We start from the raw sequence: 13,085 nt of genomic DNA, 5'->3' as shown, positions 1-13,085 counted from the left end.
CACATATTGCCTCTACAACACCATCTAAATTTTCCAAAAACAAGTCCATAAGGTATCATTTAAGACCATGAAAACCACTTCTCTGGCACCTAAAACATAATGGGTAGCCAACTGGTTAGCCTGAAACATGACTTAAAAAAATCAGAGTCAGCAATATCCAATGCAAGTACCAAATCTTAGTCACCAATAACTAATGCCAGAACCAAATAAAATTGCCAATAACCAATGCCAGTAAAAAATCAAAGTTGCCAATATCCAATGTCAGTAGCATATCAAAGTTGCCAAAAACAGTGCCAATATCAAATCAAGGTCAAAATAACCAAAGCCAGTACCAAATCAGTCACCAATGACCAATGCCAGTTGCTGAAACATGACTTGTCAGCCCCCAAAAGTTATTCAATATCAGCTTCCAAACAGGCTTTATGCCGGATGAATAGAAGACAGCAACAGTTATCCCCTTGTAGAAAGGTGGGGTGTCAATGAGCCCATGTAATTATAGACCCCATAACCCTGACCAACCTCATCTCTAGAGCTATGGAAAATATCATTATGGAATTAATTAATAAGGACATAGACAACATAAAAATACTGAGCCCAAGCCAGTCTGGATTCATCAAAGGCAGATTGTGCCAACATAACCTGGTTGACTTCTTCAAGAAGGATACTAAATCAATGGATGCGGGAAAATCAGTAGGCATCACATACCTAAACCTCACATAGGCACTCATCATCATCCCTCACTTGGGTATCATAGATAAACTCTTCCAGTTAAATACAAATCCCAGTATAATTCACTGAATAGCAAGCTGTCTGACAAACAGAACCCAGAGGATTAGTTTGGGTGTCTCTACCTCTTCCAAAAGACCTGCTAATAATGGTGTACTTGAGGGTTCAGTCCCTGGACCACTTGACTTCAGCATTTACATCTCAGAGGTCAAAGCAAATGTTAAGTGTTTTATGGCTGGCCAAGATTACTGATAACTATAAACTTAGTGCCAACTTTAACTCACCAAAGGAAACCAAAATGCCAGAGGAAGGCCATTCTCAAACCAATAACTGGTGTCAAAAGCATGGAAATATAATCTAAATGCTAAAAATGTATAATTGTATCCTTTGGCAAGAATGACTTCAAATGTAACTATCACATTGGTAACAGAGCACTGAATGTTAACCCCGCAGTAAGGGATTTGGGAAACTATGTTGACATTGAACTGTCCTTTGATTACTGCATATCCACTGTTATAAGAAAGACATTTTTCTTCATACAGCTTATATCTAAAGGTAGGGTATCTTGGTCGGTCATGTAAGCATTTCACTGCATACCTGTCAACTGTACCGATTTTCATAGCATGTGCAGATTTCTGCCTCATAGTTTTGGTCTGTTTTTCATAAAATTGTAGTTTTCTGGCAAATTAGTGGCAAATCATTAAAGATTGAAGATAGAAAATAATGACAGACATTTAAATTTCAGACTTTATACCCTTCAGAAAATGCATGCTAATGCAAAACCTGTAATTCTATCAACCTTTTAAGTTTGTAAGAGCAATATTTAAAAATTGTCACTATTTTGGGGCCTTTGTCCCACTTTAATATATGGCTTTGTCTATATTTCTTGATCTAAGTGGTTGGGAGGTATGTATCCATTGTATTCCCATTTATAAAGGACCTCTTCAAACACTTGTCAAAACTGGATTGACCACAATGTTTCTTCATCAAAAAATCAAGGACATAAATCACAAAACCTATACAGACCATCTTAAAGCTTTGTCCCTCTTCTTGGTATCATACAGGCTACAAAAAGGCAACCTATTCCTTGTGTATAGAGCCACAATAGACCCTATCCTGCCAATCCTATTGCACATTTACAAGCTGAATGGTAGCATGAATACTACTCAAGGGAGCTCAATCTCTTTTGCAAAATAAATAGAACATGCTGGATGTATAGGAGAGATAGGGAATGCAACTTCAATGGAACTGCAACATGCTGGATGTATAGGAGAGATAGGGAATGCATCTTCAATGGAACCGCATTCCACTCCACAGAAAGCAAAGCACTTTTCTTACTCTTTTTAAATGTTGTTTAGATGAATATCCCTCACAGACAGGGGTAGCAAGTAAATGTGTCAACATTTGCTTGTTCTGCCTGCCTCTAGGTTATTCAAACACAAAATACAATGGCTAAAATCTATCATGAGAATATAAAGGTAGGTTTCTTAAATCTGTACAGATCAGTTGCCTAGTAAGTATTTACGAACCTGTAAGAAAATGCAAATATAGGCCCATTGTCTTTGATACTACCTTTGCTGAAGGTGCTACTGAATCTTATCTATTTGCTTAGTTTGACTGCACAAAAGGCTAGGAAAAGATGACCACTACATAACTTAACGTTTTGTATAATATACTCTCTCTCTCACTCTATCTCTCTATTTTGTGCCTCATTTTGCTCACTTGGTTAATCCAGAGAGGAGACATGAGACCTAGAAAAGAAGTTATTTTTTTTATCCATTTTGTCTGCATGCCCAACAACACCATGCAGGAGTGCATGCAATTGGCATCAGTGCGGAGCCCCCTGCTACTTTAATAAGGAGCTTATTTCATCAGGTAGCCATGTTCCCCCTTCAAACAGTACTGCATGGTTGCTTCCCAGTTCATCTCCAGGGAATCATACTTTGTGTGTGCTGTGTCCCAGGTGTGTGTAGCCATCCTGACTGTTTGCACCACAAGCAGCAGTGACATTGCACTATCTTCTGGCAGATGAGCAATATTTATGAATTTATCCCTATACTCCTCTTCTGCAAACTTTGTGAGGTGCCATTTCTGCCTTGTCAGCCTTAAAAACAATCAGACATTACTGCTACTCCAAAAGCATATGCACAGCATTGCTGAGAGCTTTTGATACCATTAATCAGAGTGTGCAAGTGGATACTTTGTTACATGTTGGATTCAGTTTTAGTCATTACATGTGAGCCTCAGTCTCGATAGATAAAATGGTTATTAGTCACCTGATTAACCTATTTCATTCTGTTTGTTTGTCAGTTGTAGTGTGGCCATGTTTGGAACAATGAGTGTCAGTACTGTAGTCTATGATAGTTTCTATATAAATTAGAACACATTTTATTTCCACAATGATGCAAGCCGAACAAATTTTGTCAGCAAGACATATGAAGTATTCAATACCTGAACTATAATTTCAGTAGAATAGAATTACCTCTAAAAGCAGCTGGTATATTAGACAGTTTGCATCTTTCTTATTCAAGTTAAAATGACAAATAAGTGTCCATTCCCTGTTTAATCTGAATATTGAAATGCAGTTAAATTGTCTTTGTTTTACTTAATCAAAACAAACAACCCAGATGCTGTGCAGTTTTTTTATTTAAGTGGTCCTGTGGTTCCACACAGCATCCCTTCTGCAGCACTGACTTTCCTAATGTAAACACTGGTTTAAAAATGATTTCATGCTGTGTTATCATATTGATAAATTATGCTTAGTGTTAATCTTGATGGGATTTTGATAGATAGTTTAAAAACGAGACTCAGAGTGTTAATTGCATTAAATATTTAGGAGTCCATATGGGTGATATTTTATTTTTCATCCATGTGTGTGACACATCATATTTTTATAATGGATTTTTTTATACAAAATTAGGTGTAATTTACTTTTAGATGACAATACGTTTCTTCTACTTTTTCAAGGTTTGAGATAATGGCTTAGCAATATATTTTATGTATCCAGCAGAGTTATTTCAGTGTCTAATTGTTTATTAAAATTCTGTTAAATTTATACCTTGCTTGCTTTATTTCAAAGCCTGACAATTATCTCTATATTGTGTAACTTAGATGTCATTTCATGGTGAGAAATTGTGCCATGTGAATGGCTAGTGATCCACCATAAGATTATAAGAAACTATATTGCAGTGTGCAATTATACATGCACAGCAGTGGAACATGTGTGTGTATGCCTGCAACTGCATTTGTAGCATAAATCTAAATGAACTGCGTGTGTTATCAAATGTAGTATATGACCTGAAAAGATACTTATAGTTGCCATATGACACAAATTAAGGTGTTTATTCTATGTTTGTTGGTGATATCACCTGTAGTGCAACCATGTTAGAAAAAGGAGCTCATCTAGTAAGTGAATTAAATCAGAGAAAATTCCCACACCAGCTACATTTACATATTAAATTTGTAATGCATTTCCTGTGGCCATTGTGTGCCATAGGTACCTCTGTCTGAAATATTCCCTGTTTATATACATAACATGCTTTTGCCCTTCATTCTATTTTTAGAGTGTTGTATATTGGGGATATCTTTCAGTAATGGGAAGCATACATTTTATAGCACGACCCCTCTTACTGTTGTTTTCCATGCTTACTATGTCTTAGGGACATTAGATTGTATTTCTTATCAAATGGACAGACAGCACATTGCTCTCATCCCACAGTATCATATACACTGTGTCCCTGTGACATCAGTGGGTCGCTGTGTACCATGGTATCCGCAACACAAACCTAACATGCATGAGATGATGCACATTGGAAGTTATCCAAAGAATGTGTTATGTGTTTTTTTTTTAAGAAAATTGGAATGCAATACCTTACCAGAGAACAGACATTCTCCAGTTGGGTATAAATGTTCCAGACAACCATGGTATTGATTGTGGCTTCACAGTGTCTTATTAAGACTGATGAAAATAAATGGCTGCATCTTGTTAACACGTTTAACATGACAGTTTAGTAAATGTATAAAAGTAAACAAAAATAAAATAGATGTCAACACAAGTTTTATGTAAATTATCTTTATTCTATACAATAATTAAAATGCAACTATAATGCTCTGATTTCATGACTGTAGTCCTCAGAGCTTAACCTAAAAATCAGTTTTTAGGCACAGAGTAAAAATATGTGTCAATTTCATGGATGTTCTGCAAAACCAAGGACAATTGAGAAATGTTTGTGTGTATGTGGGGGGGGGGGTCATTGCATCATTTTGAATTGCATGTATTTCTCATTCATTTGATCACAATGAGACATCTGGGGGGTTGACAGTCAAGAAACTGTCTGTATTGCCTGGATGGAGTTATTGGTTATGGGTGCTTTTGTATATGAATGAAAGACTGCATCTGTTTGTGTTCATATGTAAGTAACTAGTATGTCTATATATACACCATTAAATACTTACTTGATGTGCATTTTGGATGGAAATTATGCCCTCAGACAAGTATGAAACATTAGGTGAGGGGCATATGAAAAATAAAAAAAAATGTATACACAAATAATAAGACAAATACAAAGCAATTTGACAGATTTTAAATGCAATAATGCCCACCAGGGTGTGTGTTATGGTGAAAATAAGGCACATTCCAGTGGTGTGTACTACAGTGAAAATAATGCACACTCCAGTGGTGGAGAGGCCTTCTGTTTGAATAAGATCTCCCAATACTCCTGGGTAGTCCATTATTTCCCAAATTGCTTCCATCCCATTGGGCATTATGGCTTATGTAATTCATTGTTTCATCATTTAATTAGTTTGCTTATGTTGGTTAAATCATGATTTTTTTCCAGCTTTGTTTATTTTTAATAGCTGTTAACATTTTTTTAGTTCTCATGTATACTGCCTGTCTGTGTGTTAAGGCAGCATATTGTCACTTTAAAACCTGATATGTCATTACTTTATATGCATATCTCTCACAGTCTGTCTGGATATGATATGGTGCAGTCAGGTGTGACGACTACCTAGTATGACACTATTCCATTTTAAGTTTAGGTGACAAAAACGTGCACCACTGTATTAGTGAAAAGCAACAGCAGAGGGCAGAAATGCCCTGCTTAACTATTGTTTAATATTTTATTTGAAATAAACTTTAGTAACATAGAACTTATTTTTATGACATGACATGACATTGCTATGTTCCAAAGTTCTGTCTGATGGCATGCATGTGTTGTGAGCCATATCATCAGTTCTAGTGACTATCTGAATCTCTTCAAAATGCACTTGTCTATCAAGCAGTCAGAATGTGTAAATGACCATTAGACTCTATGTTTAGAGGGGGATCAGGAGAAAAGTGATGTATTTATGTTTAGTTTCAGTTTTATAATTAAATTTAATAATATAAGTTCAAAAAGTTTATGTATAAAACTCATTTTAAATGTATTTCTTTAGAATGCCTCTGTATGCATGTTGTACAGTTTTTGTTGTGTTTTAGTAGTAAAACTGCATTAATACTGAGATATTTAGGAACATTGGTATTCATAATGCTCTCACTGAAAGGATGACTGTACAATCTCTGGTAGTAGATTCCTTCACAGATGATATGCTGTTCCATCAGTATTGTTTGCAGTTAATATCAACATTGTAGTCTGGCACAGATGTAAGCAGTATTTGTACATGTCATATGCTCAGGCACTTGAAGGTCTTGAGACCACCTGTGAGCCAGAGAGGTATATGTATCAGTGTCTGCACTTGATTTGGGGATTTTTTTTCTTTATATAATAGGTTGGCAACATATGTTTCCAGTTGCCTTGATTTGTTCAACATTTTGAAACACTAAGCTGTGGTTTTCTGTACTTTGGTGCATATTGTACTTGAGTATATATGACGTGTATTGTTTTACTGCATATTGCTGTGTATATATCTTTATCATATCTTTACAGATTGTGTAAGTTATAGTTAGGTTAAGATATGGTACTGCATGAACACCTTTGTTTACGACTTGAACATGCTTGCAAATGTATATCAGTATGTAGCTTAACCATACTGATCATTTGCTATGTGCTGTTGAGTATGAATTTCCCTGTATTTTCTATTAATACATTAAGTAATTTTTGAAAAGTAATCTGAATTTACAGTTCACATAGCTGTATAAATCATTTTAACTCTTCTGTTGGCATGGATTTTATATGAGCCATGTTCAATCAGACAGAAAGAAAGAAATGCGTGATCTGCAAATGATCAAAACTCCATGCTCTTAAATTTGTGCAACTACAAATCTGAATAACCTTAGAAAACCTGTTTGGAAGGGAACTAATTACTTGTTCTCACATGCAAATCATACTCTTCACTTTCTTTGCCAAAGGACTGTGCAAGTCATACTCTTATTGTTTTGATACAGATTTATTTTTAATTTACATAACTAGGCACATTATTTGCTCAAAGAATAGAAACAAAGTCAGATAAAAGATGTTTCCTTAAATGTTTACGTTTAGTGAGTTCTTATTTATAAATGACTAGTAACTATTTATTGATTATTTCAAGTCTGCAAAAAGGATAGTTAAGTAGTAATTATGGCAAGTACTACACAACTTGATTTGCAAGGGTTTGCTGCATCAACTTTCTTCAACCCTTTTGATTGCCTGCACCAGTGGATTACTGAATTGCAGCCAAAAACATCCCAAGATCAAATCTACTCAGTCTTTTGGCTATGATCTATAAGAGAAATACTAACAATAAAATATATTTGTATTCCTTATCAAGTAAAACGGGCTAAATACTCAACACAGAATTACTTATTTGTTTATACCATCTCAGAAACTTGGCTCTGAGGAAAGAAATAAAAAAATGCCCTCTCATACAATAAAAAATGAACAAGCTCTTGTAATTTTGATATTTTATCTTCAGTGGTCTTGTTGATCAACTGTTGCAGATTTCTCCCCCATTGTTCCTGGGAGTGAAGGATCGGTCGTCTCTTCTGAGTTTGCTTTTTCTCGTTTTGACTATATATTTTTCTTCTGCGCAGCATGTTATCCTTTCACAACCAAACCTTTTGAGATGGATTATCTTAACAACAGTATATAAACATTAAGGAGCAAAAGTAATACTAAAGTAGTATGATATAATTAAGATAATGATAAAAAAGTATGACAATGCTCCACGGATCAAACTATGTTATTAATATGTTGCTTTAATCAGAAATCAGATTTAGTTCAAAAGATGAAAAACTGCCATATTTCCTCATTTAAGTTAAGGAAACAAAATATTCACCATTAATAATTTAAATGACGTTGGACTTCTAGTAATGGAGTTGCAGATTCAAGACCTGTCCCACTGGTCACTTCTGTTATTTGTCTTTTTTTTCTTAAAATAAGTTAGTGATATAAGTTCATCTGCAGTTCAGCTTTGGAATAATGTGAATAAGGTCATTATTTATACTTGGTACTTGGGAAGAAGCTAAAAAAGAAGCCACACAGAAATGACTGCTTGTGCCAATGTTCAATAATACCAGTAGATAACAAGGTGATGGTCAGTCAGGTGACATTACATTGCACTGCACTTGTTTTAGAGATGAAATCCAAGAACAAATATGGATAAAGAGTTTGCATGAAAAGCTGTGGTAGCCTTGGACAGAAGAATAAAGTGATCCCTAAATGGCATAATTAAGTTCCTGGTGTGAAGGAAAACAATGGATTGATGGCAAAGGCCTTGAAATCTCACACTGCCTCCAATGAGAAGCAAGACAACTAGGAATTTAAGGAACAATATGTAAGACAGGATGACATTTTGTGTGTGTGTGTGTGTGTGTGTGTGTGTGTGTGTGTGTGTGTGTGTGTGTGTGTGTGTATGTGTATGCGTGCGTGCATGCGTGTGTGTGTGTGTGTGTGTGTGTGTGTGTGTGTGTGTGTGTGTGTGTGTGTGTGTGTGTGTGTGTGTGTGTGTGTGTGTGTGTGTGTGTGTGTGTGTGTGCGTGTGTGCGTGTGTGCGTGTGTGTGTTTGGTGTTCCGGAAAAAAGGTTAAAAAAACAGTTTTTTTTAAGTAGCTGGTTGAACTTAGGGGGCATTAAAACCAAATAAATATAGACGATGCAGGTTGTTTATTCTCTGCTGCAAAGTAACTACTCTGTTAAACAGACTTAGTCTGAAGTAAGACAAGTTGTGCAATAAGATTTTCTCATTGCTCTAGCAATATGGTAAAGAATACAAGTTTGAAGATGAACATTTTTTTTTCTTTAATAATGATTACAGTGTATGCCTTTGAAGGCATGGTGACAATATTTTGCCTTAATGAAGGAAACTAGACTATGGAATCTAACACTCCATAACATTTATCTAGTGGTCTTTAAGACATTTTTGGATTCCCAGGAAGTTCTAGTTCATAGGATCATAGGATCATAGGATGTTACTAAGCTAATGGCTCCAGGGCCCTTACATGCTTAGCCAAGTAAAACCCATGTTTCCAAGGGTGTCTGGTTCAAGAAGACATTAAAATCAGCACCTATTGCCCCTGTCCAAGAGGGCCGCAGGTGGAAACCCCCAGGGTGAATTTCCAGTTACCCATTCAATCGTCCAAATTATGTTTAAATAGAGCCAATGAGGGGCTTTATTTAACACAAATAGGAAGCTTGTTCCAAAGGTGGGGCAAATCGGTCTCTCCAGCAAGTTCTTTTGATGTCACATACCAGGTTAAGGTCCTATGACTGAGTGACTCATGTGCCATTTGGCTTATGAATGTGCATCATTTCCAATAAAGGTGGGTCAAAGATTTCTCTATATTCAAGGCCCAGGTTGCCTCTGAGCAGTCTGTACGACACAGAGTAAAGTGACAATGATTTCAGTCTCTCTGCATAAGACAGATCTTGAACACCCTGAATTTTCTTTGTAAGAAACCTTTGTGGTCTCTCCAATTGCTGCAGGTATTTGGAAAGGAGCATACCAAAGGGAGAATTGTACTCTATTATTGGCCTTATCAGTGAAGAGTACAGGGGGGTTATAACCTCTTTTTCTGGAGGCAATGCCCTTATTTGGATGATGAGCAATATAAAATGCATTTCTTACCATTGTGGAGACATGTTGATTGAAGTTAAGGTTGCTGTCAACCTGTGTGCCCAGATCTCTCACCACTGACTGTGTGCTTAGCATATTGCTATCGATGCAGTAGTTTGCAGGAATATCACCCTTGCTGAAGGGGATTTTTTTTTTGCATTAAGTTTAAGAGCATGAGTTTGGCACCAGTCATTAGTCTGCTTAAGATCTTCTTGCAGGATGTTGACATGGCTAGTGATTTCAGTAATCATTCCCAGTTTGCAGTCATCATCAAAGTTTGTCAGCCACAGTCCTTTAGCTTTAGCCTGTACTTTGGAGAAGTAGATTCTGAACAGTAGGGGTCCTAGAACTGATCCATGTGGAACACCACTGGTTGTAGTTCTGTTGGAGGAGGTGGAGTTCCCTATTTTGACCATATGTGTTCTATCAATGAGCCACTTTGAAATCCACCTGACAATATATGGTTTGATACCCAGCTGGGTGAGCTTATCTATGACAGCTGAGAGGGAGATTGTGTCAGAGGCCTTGGCTAAGTCTATGTAGGTCATATAAACAGATTTGCCCTCATCCTGGGCTTCAGTGACTGTCTCAAAAGACTCCACCAACTTTAACAGGCATGATCTCCCCTGGACAAAGCTAAACTAAGTGGGGTCAAGCATTTGGAGATTTCCTATATCTTTGTTAATAAGGTCGATGATGATTTTGTTCTACTGGCCTTGCAGATAAGACTGGTCAGGCTAATGGCTCTATAGTTCTGGGGGTCCGTGGATGCACCTCCTTTGTGCAAAGGGATTCCGATGTGATGAAGCCAGTGCTTAGGCTGTAATTGAAGAGTGTGCCCAAATGTGATGTTAATTCTTGTTTTAACCCATGTAGAACACAGTCCAGGATGTTGTCTGGTCCATTAAAGGCTCTGTTTTTTTTTTTGTTTGAAGAGGGTATTTAAGACCTGCTTCTCAGAGATACTAGGTGGAGGACAGGTGTTAGGGATGCTTTATGGTACATATGACAGGGACAAGGGGAGTGGTGAGAGATCTGGGCACACAGGTTGACAGAGTCTGTGTATGTTGTACAATTAACTAAGAGTTCAGAACAAACCTGGGCCTTACCTTTGAGGTTTCAGATGTTTTCCAAGAATAAGAATCACCATATAATGAAGAAAATTTGATGTAGTCCCAACTGGAATAGAATGAGAAAATCACAGAATAACAGAGAAACAAGAATAAGTTCTATTTTGAATAAAGTTAAGGTATTTCAGAGATCTGTGAGTCAAACAGAGTTTGCTGATTTTTAAAATCGGTGTGGAAGCAAGTAACATGGTGAACCAGCCTGGATGATGCATTGAAAATTGTTGTGATTGACAATAAATATCTTTGATTAACTTGTCATCAGTGATGACATCTACTTAATCACATTTTACATTGATGTTATTACTGGTGTGAAACTACAGCACTGCTTAGGAGGGAATAGATTGCACTTTCATAACCCTTCGAAGACTCTGTGATTAACACAGCACTGATTTTGTATTATGGCTTTTGGTGGCACTTATTTGCTCTTGTATAAAGCCGCAATAAATTTTACTAATTCTTTGAAAGGAAATTTATGTTAAGCCTAAAAATGCTGGCTCCATGGCAATTATATACCAAGTTTTTACAAAAGGGGTCTTACAAAGATGGCAAAGGATATGTTTTCAGCAGTTTAATAGTTATTTTACTGACGTGCTATTTTGTTGAGAATGCTAAGAAGTATTATATATAAATTAATACCTTTAAGGAATATGTTTATGCTTAACGAACCGTTTGAAAAAAAAAACTTGTCTAACTAAAAGAATACTGATAATAAGATGGTGTGGGGTGTGACTCCATCTCTCTCTTTGGAGACAGGTAAAAAGAAAGATTTTGTGTCATCTGTAAGATTTGGATATTATATGCAAGCAAATGAGGAATTACATTTCATTTCCAGGTGAAGTTCTGATTTGTCATGTTAACAAGTTAATGTTAACAGAACCTCAGAATTTTCTGATTATATATTTTCAACATAATTTGTTTGTCTTACTAACCAGAATGAAAATGCATTTAAGGAACACAGGGATATAATTAAGCATATACTTTTGAAACAAAAGGAGTCACAGGGAGGGGGTACACTTTACTCCCAACAGGAATTCAAGAGGATAGGTGCTAATATTCACCCTTTATCAATGGATAAAATTATAGGCAAGGATTTTCATGGCATGCAGAGTGAGTTTGTCAAGTTCTTTGCCCATGTAAATTGTTGATTGCATTGTCTAATATTTTATTTCCTGGGTCCATGAGATTAATTGTCACATTATACTACTTTGATAATGGTTATGGTTCCAGAGATATGAAAATTTGTTTTAAATGTGAGGACATAATTTGATTCTGTGAAAAGGCTTAGGCTCCACCCATTGGAAGTTACTGTGCAAACTTCCTAAGCTCCATTGGACTGAGTGAGTTAAATCAGTTTATGGATCTATGTGATCTGAGGTTCTGAATATTAAAAAAAAATGTTTGCCAGTAGGAAGAGATCCAATTATTAAGAGCTGATTTACAGAAAGCAAGAGATAAAATACAAGACTATGATGAGGTCCAAGTAGAGAAAATTGAATGTGGGTATGATGGGGACAGAAGTGAAAAAATAGACTGCGCACTCAGTATGGAGAAGGCTGTGCCCAATCTGCACCACCAGGCAGATAGGGCATACAGAGTGTGGAAAGGAGTGGTAACTCCCAAAAAGGAGAGGTCAGATGACCGCAATAATGAGAAAAGATCAGGAGATGTTTGTTATGATTATCAAATGAGTGTGATAAGGTCTGCTGTTGAGCCAGAATAAAGAGAATATGCAAGAGTACAGTTCTTAGATGTAAGTATGGATAGGGGGAGGAAGGAAAAACACAAAAAGGTTGTGGAATACTTTTGCTAATTCTAATCTTTTATTTGCACTTTTTTGTTTTTTGATGTATAATGCAGGAGGTCTAGGGTGATGTATGGTATAAAAAGGAATTGATGATGAAAGGATGGAATCATGGTTAAAGTATGAATTGTTAATGTAAGTAAGTAAATATTGGATGCAAATAGGGGGAGAACTCAAAACCACACATACATTTTTATTTCTTCCTTTCTTTCTTTCCTTTTTGGAAGACACTTTTTGACCACTGTCCTACGCTTCTAAGAACTCAAAAGAACCTTTGACATTTGTGTGTCTGCAGTTTCATGCAAGGTCGTATATATGACATTTTGAAGGAGTTCTGGTGATTTTCTTAAGTATAAATGTTCATAAATTACATGGTCAGTAGACTGATATTAGCAATGT

At 36.3% G+C, this 13,085-nt stretch overlaps 1 protein-coding gene across 1 annotated transcript in view; it reads left to right on the top strand.

The window, feature by feature from the left end:
- GRM7 (glutamate metabotropic receptor 7) overlaps positions 1-13,085 on the top strand; it is a 3,543,572-nt gene that overhangs the window by 2,021,374 nt on the left and 1,509,113 nt on the right. The window lies entirely within an intron of this gene.

This window comes from Protopterus annectens, chromosome 7.part0 (genome assembly GCF_019279795.1).
Source record: "Protopterus annectens isolate FY-2018-M chromosome 7.part0, PAN1.0, whole genome shotgun sequence".
Classification (NCBI taxonomy): Eukaryota; Metazoa; Chordata; order Ceratodontiformes; family Protopteridae; genus Protopterus; species Protopterus annectens.
This window is presented reverse-complemented; position numbering and strand designations above follow the sequence as displayed.